Source organism: Pinus tabuliformis, chromosome 4_2 (genome assembly GCF_031772625.1).
Source record: "Pinus tabuliformis cultivar Carrire ecotype Pingquan chromosome 4_2, CPIR1, whole genome shotgun sequence".
NCBI lineage: Eukaryota > Viridiplantae > Streptophyta > Pinopsida > Pinales > Pinaceae > Pinus > Pinus tabuliformis.
Window position 1 is genome coordinate 741,839,462 of NC_142304.1, and position 16,154 is coordinate 741,855,615.

The 16,154-nt window shown below is 37.1% G+C and overlaps 1 pseudogene; it reads right to left on the bottom strand.

Moving 5' to 3' along the window:
* LOC149171736 (uncharacterized) overlaps positions 1-16,154 on the bottom strand; it is a 72,128-nt pseudogene that overhangs the window by 19,564 nt on the left and 36,410 nt on the right.

Genomic DNA, 16,154 nt, shown 5'->3' on the forward strand with positions numbered 1-16,154 from the left:
ATCTCATTGGCCAAAACAATTGTCCCCAGGAAAATAGATGCAATGCCTACAACGGTTATTGCTTCAAGGACATCCGTTTTATACCGTAGGATTTTTCAGGTTCAATATGATACATAGTTTTTTTACACTTAGAGGCAGGAAGATGTAGCCAGTAAGTACAAAACGCAAAAGCAAACACAAGAGTCACCTTAGAAAAAGTAGGGACATTGCTACCACATGGCTCTTGTTTTTCTTTCTTTTAACTTTTATTATTAATTGAGCCAACATTTAAATGTTTACACTCATTTACTAACACTAAAACATCTCTTTCGTACTAGGTTCTATATCACTTTTAACCTTTTATTTTGTATTTGAGCCCACATGTAAATGTTTAAAAACATTTACACCACTATAACATCACCCTTATACCTTATTGTAAAGTGCATTTTGGTGCAATAAATTAATAATAACTAATAATTCATCAATGTTCACAATCCATTTACCCCATGTCAAATTCCTTCTCTATCTTTCCTCCATTTATACTTGGTCCGACACTCTTTGATTCATAATTTGTGCTTTCTACTCATGTTCAAAGAAAACTTTAGAGAACTCAACGAGATCACATAGTGTTCCACAAGTTCTCATCATTGTGTACCCAATTGTGAAAATCTACATGCTAAGACAAAAAAATTTAACCTATATCAGCTTAATACATCTAAAATTGTATTCTTATATAGTAGATTATTATTTTAATTTTAATTCATCTTTACATAATTATTTTTTATTTTTAATCGAGCTTAATTTTAATTTAATAATTCTATTTTAATTTTAAATCTTTTAATTAATATATATATATATAGAGTATTATTTAAAATTTTAAAATACTCCAATTACGTAATAGTAGTTATTATTGTTTTAAAATTATACATAAATATAAATATGATGAACCATTGGATTTTGCATTTTCAAACTTATAAATGCATTCATATTGATATTATAATGAGGTGTTAAATTAATTTAAATAATTCTTTTAGAAATCTAACACTTTCAAAGGATGGACCTTTTCCACATCTTCCAAGGACACATAAATAGGTTAATAAGGATGCTAATCATAACTTCACCACGTCTAGGATGTATAATGTGTGTAGATTTTGTGCATATTTCTTTATATGTTCACAAATGGTACCTCATGTATTTTCATAAAAAAATAAGCATAAGACACATAACAACTATTTATTACTAGTGAACAAAATACAACAAAGATACTATCCTTCAAGCATTTTTCTTGCTTTGCACTTTGGATGGGCGATGGTCTCATGAAATAGACAATATTGAAATAAATTTTTCTTGTTTTGCACTTTGGATGGGCAATAGCATCATGAAACATACAACATTGAAATACAAAATAATATATGATGTCCAAGGCTATATAAAATATGTGTGTCTTACTGTTATTATAAACAGCCAAAAAGAATTAAAATTAATGAGAAAGCAAATAAGCAAGCCAAGAATAATTCTATCAATATTTAAAACTACTTTTTGATATTCTATACGAAAATCACAAACTTACAACTAATGATTGTACCCACACAAATTTCCATTTTATTAATAAATATTTATGCTTGCAATCTAATGTGATTGGATTTGAAAGCCTCTTAACGTAGCTAGTCAAAAGGCGGAGTGATTTCCTTATATTCTCTCAGTACCTTTATTCTATGGAACATTTTGTTCTAATGAGTGTAGGAAATTTGTTTTATTCAGATTAATGTTTTAATGCTCATTTTTATATTATTAAGTTAAATTTTACTATGAATATAATTTAGATGTTAAAGAATAATTTTGTAAAAGCAAGAGGTATTGTGATTATTATGAAATTTTATTTTAAATTATTTTTAGGCCAATTTATTGAAGCATGTGTGGTACATTAGGGGAATTTTGAGGTCCAAAATAGGCTTCCTAAGGAAATTGTAAAATAATAGTGGAAACAATAAAAAAAGATTAGATTACATCATCAAATTTTAGAGGCAAAAAAGAAAACTATTTTTTCAACTCATATTTTCAACATATCTCCCTATGAGTTTACTCAAATTTCGAGCAAAAACAATCGTCAGATGCATAATTTGATTCATCATCTAAGGAGTAGCAATGTTGCATATTTTCGATGGACCCTGCTACATGAAAAATGAGAAATACATGAAAAACGTGATTGCAATCACATTTTTTTCATGTATTTCTCATTTTCCATGTAGAAGGATCCATCAAAACTATGCAACACGGGTACTCCTTGAATGATTAATTAAATTGTGTATCCAACAAGTACTCCTGCTCGAAATTTGAGTAAAACCATAGGGAGATAAGTTGAAAATATGAGTTGAAAAGTAGTTTTATTATTTTAATATTTTTACTACTCCAAAAATGGTGAATCATCCCTCATGGTTGATATCATCATCTTGAATCATATTGGTTCTTATAAAGTTTATTTTGGTTGTACATTTATCTTAAGAAGCCCATTTTAGACCTCAAAATTCCCCTAATGATGGATTCATAGAATAAACATTAGTTGTGAATGGATTGACTATAAAAGGGAATATTTTTGGATCAAATTTGAAACATAAAACCAAATATTGAACCTAATAACAATGACTTGTGGGCTGTGAAAAAATACAAATGATGATAGGACTCAAGCAGTCTAGTGTAAGTTTTCTCTAAAAGATCATTGCATGTTTATAGATTAAATGATGATGATGTCGTCGTGACTCCATATAATCAAATTATACACCAATAGCTCCATTAGTTTTCCAAATTCTCCTGAGCGAATCGAAAAGCCTCTTATCTTATTCCTTTTAACTTTGCATCATGTTAGGATAAGGTTTGTCTAAAGAGATTTTTATACATTTACAACCTCAAATGGTTCTTCCAAGGAAATTTTATTATGAATATGATTTAGGTAGGCTGAAGGAAAATGTATTATAAAGGTTGAGAAAGCTTGAGTTAGAACTTGATATTACAAATAAAAAATTTCAAAATATTTACATTCAAATTGAAGTTCATTTCTCATCAAATGTCATGGAAAAATATGACTCAGTGGTAGATGTGGCTAGGAACTTAGTAGTGGATGAGGTTCAACATAATGTGGATACCCGAGGAAAAAAGGATGGTGTGGAAGAAGTTACGTGTATTGAAGAGGTGAAAGAACAAGGAAAGGAAGATATTGATGATAGAATAAGAATGTCATATTCATAAATTCAAGAAAAAAAAATCATGCCTTTAGAACAAGGCTAATTCTAAATTGTAGTCATATGTGAAGTTCATTAATCCTTATCTTTTGAATTTTTTCCTATAGTTTCTATAACTAGTAAACAAGAGGATGGAATCACAACAAATAGATGGATTTAATCCACTAAAAAGCAACCTTAAGGGGAATTCATAATAAACAACTTCATTCTCTAACCTAAGGGAGATGACAAGAGTAACTGACTCTAAGGAAGTTAATGTTAAGTATTTATTAGAAAATGTTTGATGTCAATTTTTAAACATTAGCATCAAACATGGATTTCAATTAAAACATAAATCAATGATTGTTGGAAAGATGTGTATAATAACAATTAGGAGGAATCTATTCATGCCTCCCAAGTATTGGATAATCTACTTCTAGATGCTAAAATTGAGCCTAGAAGGGTATCTATTGGAAATTTTATGGGTGGTTTAAGATCAAGATAACTTAGGATAAAATACATAAATATAGGAGAGAACCGAGGAATAGTTCTAGGACATATTATCACAGGTGAAATGTTTTTTAGATTCATGGGGGTAAGATATTTCTCCTATATATTCATGTATTGAGCGACACATGGAAACATGAGTAAGTAGGGATTTTTCATTTAAGTGATAATTCAAAGGTTTTCAAAAAGTGTAATACAATTATAAGAATGGGACATTGACACCTAGCCAATGCACATCAATATTTATAAAACAATTCTCAACTTATCTAGCTACAAGAAAAACTACACATTATGAAATAGGGAATAATACATGGAGCTTAATTGTAGCCACCAAAATGTTACCTAGATATGTGAATAAATAAGAATTATGAAACAAGGAATGATACACAAGTAAAGAATTTAATGGTAGCAACTAACAAGTTCATTTGCATACCTATTCAAGTGATCTCCCTAGCTTGCAATTCATGATATGTCATTCTTCTTTAGTTTTGTTGTCTATGTCATCACCATTTAAAGGAATTGAGGAAAATAAATCCCCAGGAATTGATTGTGTTATTACCTTTACAATCATGGAAAACATATGCAGTTCATCTAATCCACAAGGTTATGGTTACTAAATAGAGGCACTGAAACATTTGCACTACCTTTATATAACTGTGAATCCACAAAGTCGACCACCAAATTAATAGTATGCGTGAAAATCCTCAACATGGTTAAGGGACATTATATATATTGAAAACTAACACTAGAGTTGTACAAAATCCTTGTTAAATCTATTTCAAAATGTAATCCATCTAGGAAACATTCGGAATTATAGTTAATTTGGTACCAACATGAGAAAATACCAGGGGCACTTAATCATGTCCAAAATGAAATATATGTTGGAATCAACTTCCTTACTTGATAACAACAACATTTCCACTATATAATGTCTATGGAAAGACAAAATTATAAGGATTTGAAAAATATCCACCAACCAAGAAGTTTGTTTAATCTACTGGCATGTATTAAAGGAGAAGTGTTGATATGTGAAGTGATGGTATTTGTAAACTATCAAGCTTATACACATTATGTTTTTTATGGCATACATGGGGAATTTGTACTAGGAAAAATATTAAAAATATATGGAGAATTATGTTCATATAAATATACAAGGTGAATGAGTTATTAATAATAAAATTTTCATGAATGGTAGAAAATAAGCTTTGGGGAACATGGTTGGACCATAAGTATGGATAAATCAAATAAACTATTCTTGTAGAAAGAAAAAAAAAACTATAATTTAGCAAGATGTCATGCCAAAGAAACAACCCATGTACTTAGTAGTTCAACATAAAACAAAACCTTCAAAAGGCACCCAATAAGAGACTCAACATTAGAGTATAAAAGGAAACACAAATAACCAAAAGTAAAACTTTTACAACCTTCAAAATCTAGGATGACCAAGTAAGTAAACCTCACCACAATTGTCCTTATCCCAATTAACTAAGTGATTTCCCCATTTAAGATGGAATTAGGGAACATTTTACCCATCCTAAGTAAGAGCTATGATTAAAATTAGCGAATCATGTTTTTGTAGTGAACATGTATTAAGGGTGATCTCATAAATATGATATGCAATTCTAGTGCAATGGGAGTGCATGAGTGTAACTTTTTAGGAACATGCATGCATTCTCATAAACTTGAGCACATTCCTGAGTGTTTGGGTCTGGTTATTGCTGAACCACCACATTAAGTTTCTAACATGGACTAAAAGTGAACACCCATTATTTTAAAATTGAAACACATTTTCTATTTTTAAACTAATGTGCATACGCTATTTTAATGTGCATTAAATTTTAAAAATAACGTGTGCACGTTTTTTCATGCATAAAAAAAAGGGACCCATGGGGTTTGATTATTTCCCTCATCAGAATTTCCTATTCACAAACTATTTATCAACACACATAGAGCATGTGCATGCCCTTTAGAGGTAATTCATGCTTTAGAGGTTCCTTGGTCATTTAGATTTAGAGGTAAGTCATTTTTCATTTTTTATCTTTTTTTATATGGACGAAAAAATCAAAATATTAAATATTTTTTTAATTATAGATTTATTATATGTTATTGTGATGATTTAAAACCTTAAACCAAAACACACAATACACAATTATCTTGAAGGAAAATCCCAACCACTAAACACAAATTATGTAAATTTTAAATCAATTAAAAATATTGATTGAAGAGCTTAGGAGCACAAAGGAACCATCATGGGTTCCATTGGAGATATTCATTAACACTTCCATTACCTCCATTAATCATGCCCATGGTCAATTGACAAGTACGACTTAATATAGGTCCATGATGAGAGGATTCTACTCGACTAGTGTTAGCAAAGAGTAAGTTAAATATTTAAATATCACCAAACATATGATTGTGAGGTTATTTATTTACGCAAGATCCAACCAACTCCCTAATCCAAGGAAGAGATGTAATTGCATGAATTTGTGCACATTTCATCCATGGAAAGAGAATCAAATTATTCATTGGTTTATGATTTTTCATAACCTCCTTGCAATAATAAGGAGGTGTCATTATATTATCTTCTCAAATTGTTGGTTGAGTTCAAAATTGGTCTCCACATGGACTATTTTGAAATTATTGGGTTCCAAGAGGGTGGTCTTAGCTATTCCTAGGTTTGACCAAATGTTAGGCATAATCCATTGAGAGGGCCACTTGGTTTTAGGCATATTCCCAACACTTTCCCCATAGACACCTCAACCTTTTGGATCACCTTGATGACACTAACACTACAATAACATGTCTCACATGTAGCCTGATATTGAATAGTTCATTTGTGGAAGCTTCTAGACAAGATCCATCATAGGAGTATCTTATACCTTTATGTGTAAATCCCTTGGTCCACAATAATTGTATACCACTAACTCCATGTAGAAATACCAATGTCTTGGGTTCGATTCGAGTAGCACCACATATATGCTCTCATTGAGAGCATACTTGCCAAGGCCTAATGTAGGATAATAATATATTTATGGATAAAGTTAGTATGATTTTTAATTGATGTTTAATTATTTCTTTGATATATAACTGTTCATATGACAAATTTTAAATAAATTTAACTTTAAAGTACTTCATTTTACCTTTGTATTTTTCCATGTATAGATGCTACAAGAGAAAACACCACCATTAAGGTGGGAATATGCTAGTTCTCTCAACTTTGATGTAGCCATGGTGTTATAATTTGACATTATGACACCTCACACATAGGTATTTAAATGAATTTATGCATGTATACCTCCATGATAACTTAGAAAGATTTAAAAAATTATGATTTTGAAATTTCGAAGTTATTTGAGAGAAATTAATATTACATTTTTGTGTTTTCAATGGTGTCTACTGAATATTTAAAGAAACCATCTCCACTTGTTATCAACAAACCACCTCCCACCCAAGTATCATATATTAGATTCACTATCTCAGTCTATTTTAATTTCATGTTTTTGTACTAACCAAACATATAAAAAATGTTTATGCAAGTGTTGTCACCCCTAATTATTCCCCTTGTACACCCGCCCAATTCCATCCTTCACCTAGCCCATTTAGTCCATAATGCATTCCAAGTCCAGCCATTGGGTGCAACCCTCTAGCCAACCCACCCCAAGTCCTCCCAAGGGTGCTTCCCCTTATCATAAATTGAGTGGAGATATATTTCTTCCAATGTTGAATACCTCTTCCTTTACACCCTTCCACCATAACCACATCCATTCACCCTCCCCCACTACATTGTTAGGACCCCTCCGATTACTTCTTTTGTTATCACAATAGCTAGTATTGCATCTACTGTAGATACATCTACAATGGGTACATATACAATTGCTACAATTACATCCTCTCCAACCCTCATCATTACCTCAGAGCAAGTTGTATAGCTAAGTGTTCCAACTCCTATCAGTGCATCACCTATTGCAGTGACAAGTATTGCATTTATTATAGCTACATCTATAATGGTTGCATCTATAGTTAATGTAGTTATATTATCCCTAGGCCTGGGAGTAGGTTGTCTAGAGAAGTGCTCTATCTATAATCTAGAAATGGAAATATTCTCCATTGCCTTAGATCTTCAAAATGAGATTAATATTTGATCAAAACATTATCAACCATGAGTGAAATTGACTTTTCACATTTTGACAAATTTTCAATTAATTGATTGTTGTAATTGTCGTAGGAAGCCATTGTTGAGAGGCTTGGATCATGAAGAAGGACAACCCTGTAACACGTTCCCCCACATCTACCCAAGAAACCAACCTACTGGAGTAAACATGCGATCAGAGGCCATTATGATATGATTTGACCTCCTAAGTCACGTTGAGGAAGTGGAACTGACAGAAGCACACCATATAGACATTCAACACTAGCATTAGGAACCTCTGGAACCATCCCAACTCTACTACCAACTAGCCCATGGGTCCCATTGACATTTTGAATCACTTGATCCCCAGACACTCTCATGCTACAGGCCTGCTAGAGCCCAAGAGGCTCTGAATGTTCTCATGTTATAGGCATGCCAACATCTAGGGACTATTTTGTCCAATTCTATGCTAGTGTCCTCGAGATTTGAGCCACTCTTTTAGGCCCAAAGCCCAAGTCACTTCCCATAATGGAATGGAATCTTCATAACAGTAAAATAAGAGGGAAACAATGATGCAAAAGAAATTAGTTGAATGAGCCCTTAACCAGACCCCTACTAGCCATGACAGGCATTTCATCAAACATATCACAAATATGTAATCTACAAGTGTAAACAACATATTTAAGCATAGGTATCTCATACTTATCTGAGAATCACTAAGAACCATTGTTCCCTCGTGTAATTTGCTTCATTATCATCTATTAGGTCATAGATACATTGTCCATTCATTTACAAGTAAAAACATAATGAGAGCCATACATAGTTGTTGTCATAAAACATATACATAACCAGCATAGTAACAATAGGAATACCATAAATACATCAACCATAGAATCCACATATAAACCAGTACATTTACACATGAAAACCAAGGGAATTAATTTCTCATTAATGAATGTAGTAACCAACCAGGGATGGGAATACCACATTCCAACCCGACTATAGATTGGTTGAGCCAAATTCTCTTCAGCCATTCACCCGTGCTATATTCCAAGCATGAATGTGGGACTCATAAAAACTCGAAAAGAACCAAACAAGCATGGATGCTACCTAAGTTCTCCACCTACACGATGAGGAATTTGAGTGCCTCCTAGTCTCTTAGGCTTTACCATAATCCATAGTCTGATCCAGGGATCACTAGTCCCTACACCGAGACCCACTCTCCAGGATTTACCGTACATTCCATCACAAGACTAGTAGGCCCAACAGAGAGTAATCCATCTATTGGATTTACCGTATATTCTGCCATTCACCGGCAAGGATTCCTAGGCCCACCGAGGCACACAATCATGGCTTTATTGCAACCCACAGTCTAGCTTAGGGGTTACTAGGCTAGTAGCTTTATCATGATCCACAGTCTGGTTCAGGGACCACTAGGCCATGTGTTTTTCATTTCAGAGATCCACCCCACTCAACTTCAAATCCATTTAGAAATCCATCTCAACCGAAGTATGAGAACCCATCTCATCAATGCTATCAGGAAATGGCAAGGCTAGGTTGAAAAACAATCTCACACGTGGAAAAACCCATGCCATAACAACAAAATAACCACATGCAATACCATGCATGCCAAATCTAGCAAGGAAAATACACATGCAAATCAATACCTGCAAAGAATCCTATTGTAGCTACTTGATCCTACTTGTTCTTTCTTGATCTTCGCTTCCTCTTACCTTCTTTTCCTTTCTTGATCCAATGCCCAAGTTCTCCAAGAAAACTCTAAGTGCCCGAGAGTGAGAGAGAGAATAATGAGAGAGCTCCAAAACTGAACTGAAAAAATGTTACCAAGTGATCCTAAGAAGCTCTTTTATTAATGAGGCCTCTATTTTCCTCATTTTCCATTATTTTCCTTCAATTTCCTCCTCACATGCAACTTGTGACCTTTCACCTCCCTTTTATCCTAATTTCCATTATTTTCATAAATAAATGTGCCAAAAATGACATTTTGCCTTTCCAAAGCCTTATCCATTGCCTTTGCCAATTTCCTTAGGCATAATAAACCAAATAAACACCCCCTAGGATGTCTTTCCCAACATTCAACTTGGAATAAGTGTCCCATCAACCATGGTTATTATTTTTCCTTTATTAACTTTTATTACATGGAATTTTCACTAGGGTTGTTACAAAACCCTCCCATTGGGGAACATCGTCCTCGGTGTTCAATCACACATACACCTCAACAAAATTTCTAAAAAGAAGACATATTGCTCATGGAGCTTTATAACATAGCTCGATGCAGTATTTATACTGATCACCCTATTGAATTCCAACTTACATGACAACATAACAACATGATAACATAATAACATAATAATATAATAACATGACAACATGACACCCATACTGCTTATTGGAGCTTTATAACATGGCTCATGGCAGTATTTACATCCATATACATATGTACATATATACCAAAACATCATCAAAACATGTACTAAAACATATACCAAAGACATGTACCAAAACACAATAACAAAACAACTTTGCCTCAGCTGGAAAACAAGGAAGGATACATAGCCTACATCTGATCCACCATCTCCCATGTAGCTTCATTGGGCCCAAATTTCTTCCACTACACTTTAGCTTGCTCGATTGCTCCATTCCGAAGCATGATCACCTTTTTCTGCAATATACACTGAGGCTCCGGCTAGAATTCTCCATCTAGTTCCACCTACAATATAGACCAGTCAATCACATGATCAACATCTTTAACATACTTATTAAGCAATGAAACATGGAAAACATCATGGATGTTCACAATTGGAGGCAGTGCAAGTCGATAGGCTACTGGCCCAATCCTCTCAATAAAATTGAAGGGTCCCTAAAATCGTGGTGCCATCTTGGCACATGATCCAATCCGCAAGGAGCTCTTCTTTGGTTTGATGTGTAAGTACACATGTTCCCTAACTTGGAACTCCTTGAAAAGCTTGTTCCAATCTGCATAGCTCTTCTGCCTATCTTATGTTTCCTTTAGATTCTTCTTTATAACCTGCATCTCCTGTTCCATGCTTGCCAACATGTTCGGTCCAATCAACACCTCGTTAACTCGATCGCTCCAACTGATGGGAGTAATGCAACTTTTCCCATACAATTCCTCGAAAGGACTCATCCTTAATGACTCTTGATAACCATTTTTGTTTGTTAACTCAACCAAGAGAACATACTCCTCCCACTTCCATTGTTAATGCATCACATACATCCTCAACGTGTCCTCGAATATCCTGTTGACCCTCTCCGTCTGTCCATCAATCTACAGATGATAAGATGTACTGAAGGCCAACTCTATGCCCAAAGCTGCAAAAAAATCCTTCCAAAACTTGGAAGTGAACTTAACATCCCTGTCTGACACAATCTTCCTTGGAACACCATGCAATCTAACCACATCTCTAATGAATATTTGTGCTGCATTGCGAGCTAAGAATGTAAAATTCACTGGGATGAAGTGTGAAACCTTTGTCGACCCGTCCACAACAACCATGATGGAATCATGCTATCTCACTATCCTCGACAACCCTGTTATGAAGTCCATGGAAATGACCTCCCATTTCCATTCTGGAATTGCAATTGGTTGTAGAAGTCCGCCTAGATGGTTACACTCTTCCTTCATGCACTGATAATCAAACCACCTAGCCACAAAATCTACTAGATCCCTCTTCAGATTCGGCTAATAATAAAATTTCTTTACTGTAGTCAATGTATTTTGATAGCCTTGGTGACCTGAATATGGTTTTACATGAAACTCCATCAAAATTACCTTCTTGAGCTCACTACTGTCTAGCACATATATCCTATCTTTGAATCTAACCAATCCATCTATTGTAAGGCAATAGTCCACATCCTGTTCACTTGCACTTGTACCTATACCTATGCCACTACATGTACCTGCACTTGTAGCATCAATTGTATCTGTACCTACACCCCCACTTGTACTTGTACATATACTTATACTACTACCTATACATGTACCTGTACCAACACATGTACATGTACCTGTACTCTACTACAACTTGTGCATGATATCCATATACCTCATATATTGTTGACTTGCCTACAAGATCCTATCATGTAAGTTTAACCCATAGGAGCTCATAGTTACTAAGTGATTTACTTGTATCCACCTACTAAGCGCATCTGCCACCCTATTCTCTTTTCCTTTGATGTACCTGATCTAGAAATCAAACTCATTAATCGTGGCGAACCATCTAGCTTGCCTGGCATTCAGATTCCGCTAGTCAAACAAATACCTAACCCAGTATGATCACTCATCAGTTCAAACCTCCTACCAAGAAGATAACGCCTCCACGTCTTCAATGCATGTATGAATGTTGCTAATGCAAGATCATGCATCGGGTAGTTCTACCCATTCTTATTCCATTTTTGCAACTCATAGCACACCACCTGTCCATCCTGCATAAGGATCCCACCATGTCCTCTCTTGCAAGCATCTGTGCATACTACAAACTCCTTGTCTTGATCTGCAATCTTTAACATTGGAGCATGTGTCAATAACTGCTTAAGCTACTCAAAATTGGCCTCACACTCCTCCTTCCATTTAAACTTCTTAGCTTTCCTTTGCAATGATGTGATAGGATATGTAATCTGTGAGAAGTTCCTGATGAACCTCCTATAATATCCTGCCAACCCGTGAAAGACCTTACCTATTCTTAAAAAGGCTTATGAAGGTCAGTGGGTAAGCATGGTTAGTTCAGTGTTGGATCTCTCTCTCTATTCCCTCTCTCTCATACTCTTGGACACATAGAGTTTTCTTGAAGAACTCTTGGAGAGTGTGGCATACTTGGATGATCTGGATTTAAACTGGAACGCAAAAAATTACAGAGATAACCATATACACAAAGATGCAGTGGAAATAATACTTCATTTCATTAATGGAAAATACTGAAATATGCTTACAACCAGACATGGAAATAACCCAGCTAGGGCAATGGTAGTTTATCTCTGAGAAGAGATGTGATGGCTACATGCCTCTGAACTGTGTTACAATGAGGCTCGAAGGCCTATTTATTGTTGAGAAACAATGGAAAACCCTTAACATTCCAAAACCTAACCCTAGGAGATGAAACGCCAAACTGTGGGCCCCGTTTGGGGGTAAATTGGTACATCAACTTCCCAGGGTTCTAACTTTGGCATATGATCTCCGTTTGACGCGTACAATAGCTCATTAGAAAGATCCATCCGAGCACTATCATTTTTGGAACGAGCAACATCAGTCCATTCCATGGACCCATGTTGCCCTCGGATTCCCCGAAAAACGTCGTTTAGGGCCTCAAAACGGCTCCGGAAGTTCAGGACCCGAAAAACTGCTAAAAATAGTAAGTTGTGCTACAATTAAGGAAACTGAAAATGCTGAGAAAGACAATGGTGGGGGTCCAGGTGGACTTGGCAGGTGGCCACCAATATCCACCTAGATCATTCCTCCCCCCTTAGGAAGCAATGGTCCCCATTGCGTTAAGCTCCTCCATGGGACGAGGAAACTTCTGTTGAACTTGTTTCCTGGTGAGCCACTTGCCCTGCTGAAGGAGTTGGCCTGCTTTGACAACTCGATACAGTTGGATATTCTGTTGGCGAGTGTTCTTGATCTGTGTGTCCATGATCCGATCAGTTGCAGCTTGTTCCATGAAATCTGGATTTAATTCTGTGGGTTTGAGCTGTTCTGCAATGTTGGATGTGTCTAGCAATGGTGGAAAGTATGGCCAAAGGCGGTCCACATTGAACACTGGGTGCAGGCGAAGGAATGGGGGAATGCTGAGCTCAAATGCATTGTCTCCCATAGCCTTAGTAATGGTGTAAGGACCATATCGGAGTGGTCTCAATTTCCGATAGGCTCCAGTAAGGCGTTCCTTTTGCAAATGCAACCAGACTTTGTCGCCCACCTGAAACTTGTGTGGTACTCGGTGTTGATCGTGTCGCTGCTTGTACTTGGCATTTGATTTCTCAAGAATGTCATGGACCTGCTGGCGAATATGTTGGATGCGCTCAATGAAGCTGGTGGCCTTATCTGTTTCGGACTGGACATGAGTTGAATTCATTTGAGTAGCTGCAAGGGGCATGGCCACATCAATGGGGCATAGTGGCTGGAATCCCAAACCCACCTAAAAAGGGCTATGGCCAGTGGAGATGTGAAGAGCCCGGTTGTAGCTGTGTTGAACATAGGGGTGGCTCTCGTCCCATGTGCGTGGATGCTTTGAGTTATACATGCGCAGAATGTGCACAATCATCCTGTTGACAACCTCTATCTGGACATCAGTTTGAGGATGGAAGGTTGTGGACTTCATGAGTTTGGTGTCCAGCATTGACCATAGACTGGACCAAAATGTGCTGAGAAGCCGACTGTCCCGATCTGAGATGATAGACTGTGGGATCCCAAAGTGCACCCACACTCGTTCAAAGAAGAGTTTAGCAGTGGCTTCTGCTGTGATATTCTTCTTGCAGGCCATCATAATGGCCATCTTCGAGAACCTGTCGACGACCACAAAAACACAGTCATTTCCATGCTTAGTGGAAGGAAGGCCTGACATGTAATCCATGGAGATGGATTCCCAAGTTCGACTAGGGGTAGGCAACGGGGTATAGAGGTCATGCTTCTTAATGGTCGGTTTGGCAATGGCACAGGCAGTACATGATCGGATGTACTTCCCAACATCCTATCGAAGATTCGGCCAATAGAAATAATTTTGCAGTACTGCCACTGTTTTCTCGACCCCGAAATGCCCAGCAGCCCGACTATAGTGTGCTTCCCAAATCATCTTGGCACGCTCGCTTGAAGGAACACAAAGGTGACCGAGGTGGCATAATAGGGCGTCCTGGAGGTGAAAATCTGCAACATGCCGACCCTCCAAGAGTGTCTGGTATGTGTGGCCGAATTCTAGGTCGCTTTTGTAGAGAAGTGGCCAATCAGAAGTCTCGTGCCCACAAGAGTTGAGCACGGTGGTTAGCACCATGATCGGTGGCCGACTGAGGCAATCGGCAACATTATTGGTGATGCCCTTTTTATACTTGATATTCAAGTGAAACTGTTGCAGGTATGTAGACCACTTCTGATGGCAATCATTCTGCAATTTCCCTTGGGTCTGTATGAACTGCAGAGGTCGGTGGTCTGTGTGGATGACCATTTCCTTCCCCAAAATGTAATGCTTCCATTTTCGGCAGGCCTATACAATGGAATACATCTCTTTATCATAAGTGGCGTACTTCCGGACTGTGTCTGAAAGTGTTTCACTGTGATATGCCACTAGATGTCCATGTTGAGTAAGGACTGCCCCAATAGCATAGTCAGAGGCATCTATCTCAACCTCAAATGGTTGTTGTAAATCTGGTAACGCGAGCACTGGTGCCGTGCAGAGATGATCCTTCAACTCCCTGAATGCCTTCTGTTGAGATTCAGACCAAAAGAATTTTGCTTTCGCCCCGCCCTTGGTGAATTGACTCAAGGGCCAAGAAATATGAGAAAACCCCAACACAAACCTGCGGTAGAAGTTGGCAAGACCTAGAAAGCTGCGGAGCTCTGTTAGAGTGGTTGGAGAGGGCCAATCCCGAATGACTTGGATCTTGGCTGGATCGACATGCACCCCCTGTTCATCAATGATGTATCCCAGATACTGAACCTGGGTCATGCCAAAAGTGCATTTCTCCAAATTGGCACATAGCTTGTGTTGCCGCAGTGTTTGGAGAACCTGTCGGATGTGGTGGAGGTGCTCTTCCCAACTCTGGCTGAAGATCAAAATGTCATCCAATTATACTACTACAAAGGAGTTGGTGAATGGCCGCAAGATGTCATCCATTAGCCTCATAAAGGTTGCAGGAGCATTCGTCAATCCGAAAGGCATGACCAACCATTCGAAGAGGCCCTCCTTGGATTTGAAGGCAGTCTTCCACACATCAGAGGGTTCGATTGGTACCTGGTGATATCCTGACTTCATATCGATCTTGCTGAAATATTTCACCCCCTTTAGTTGGTCTAGGAGGTCATCAATCCGCGGGATCGGGTACCTATTACGGACAGTGATCTTGTTCAGCACCCGATAGTCAATACAGAGTCTCCACGTCCCATCCTTCTTCTGTACCAACACGATCAGGCTCCAACAGGGCGATGAACTCGGACGGATGTGACCTTTCTGCAGGAGCTCCTGAATCTGCCTCTTGATTTCATTGTTCTCCAGAACGGAGCGCCGATAAATTGGTCCATTGGGTAGCGGCGCACCTGGGGTCAGATCGATGGAGTGCTTGACTTGACATTGCAGAGGAAC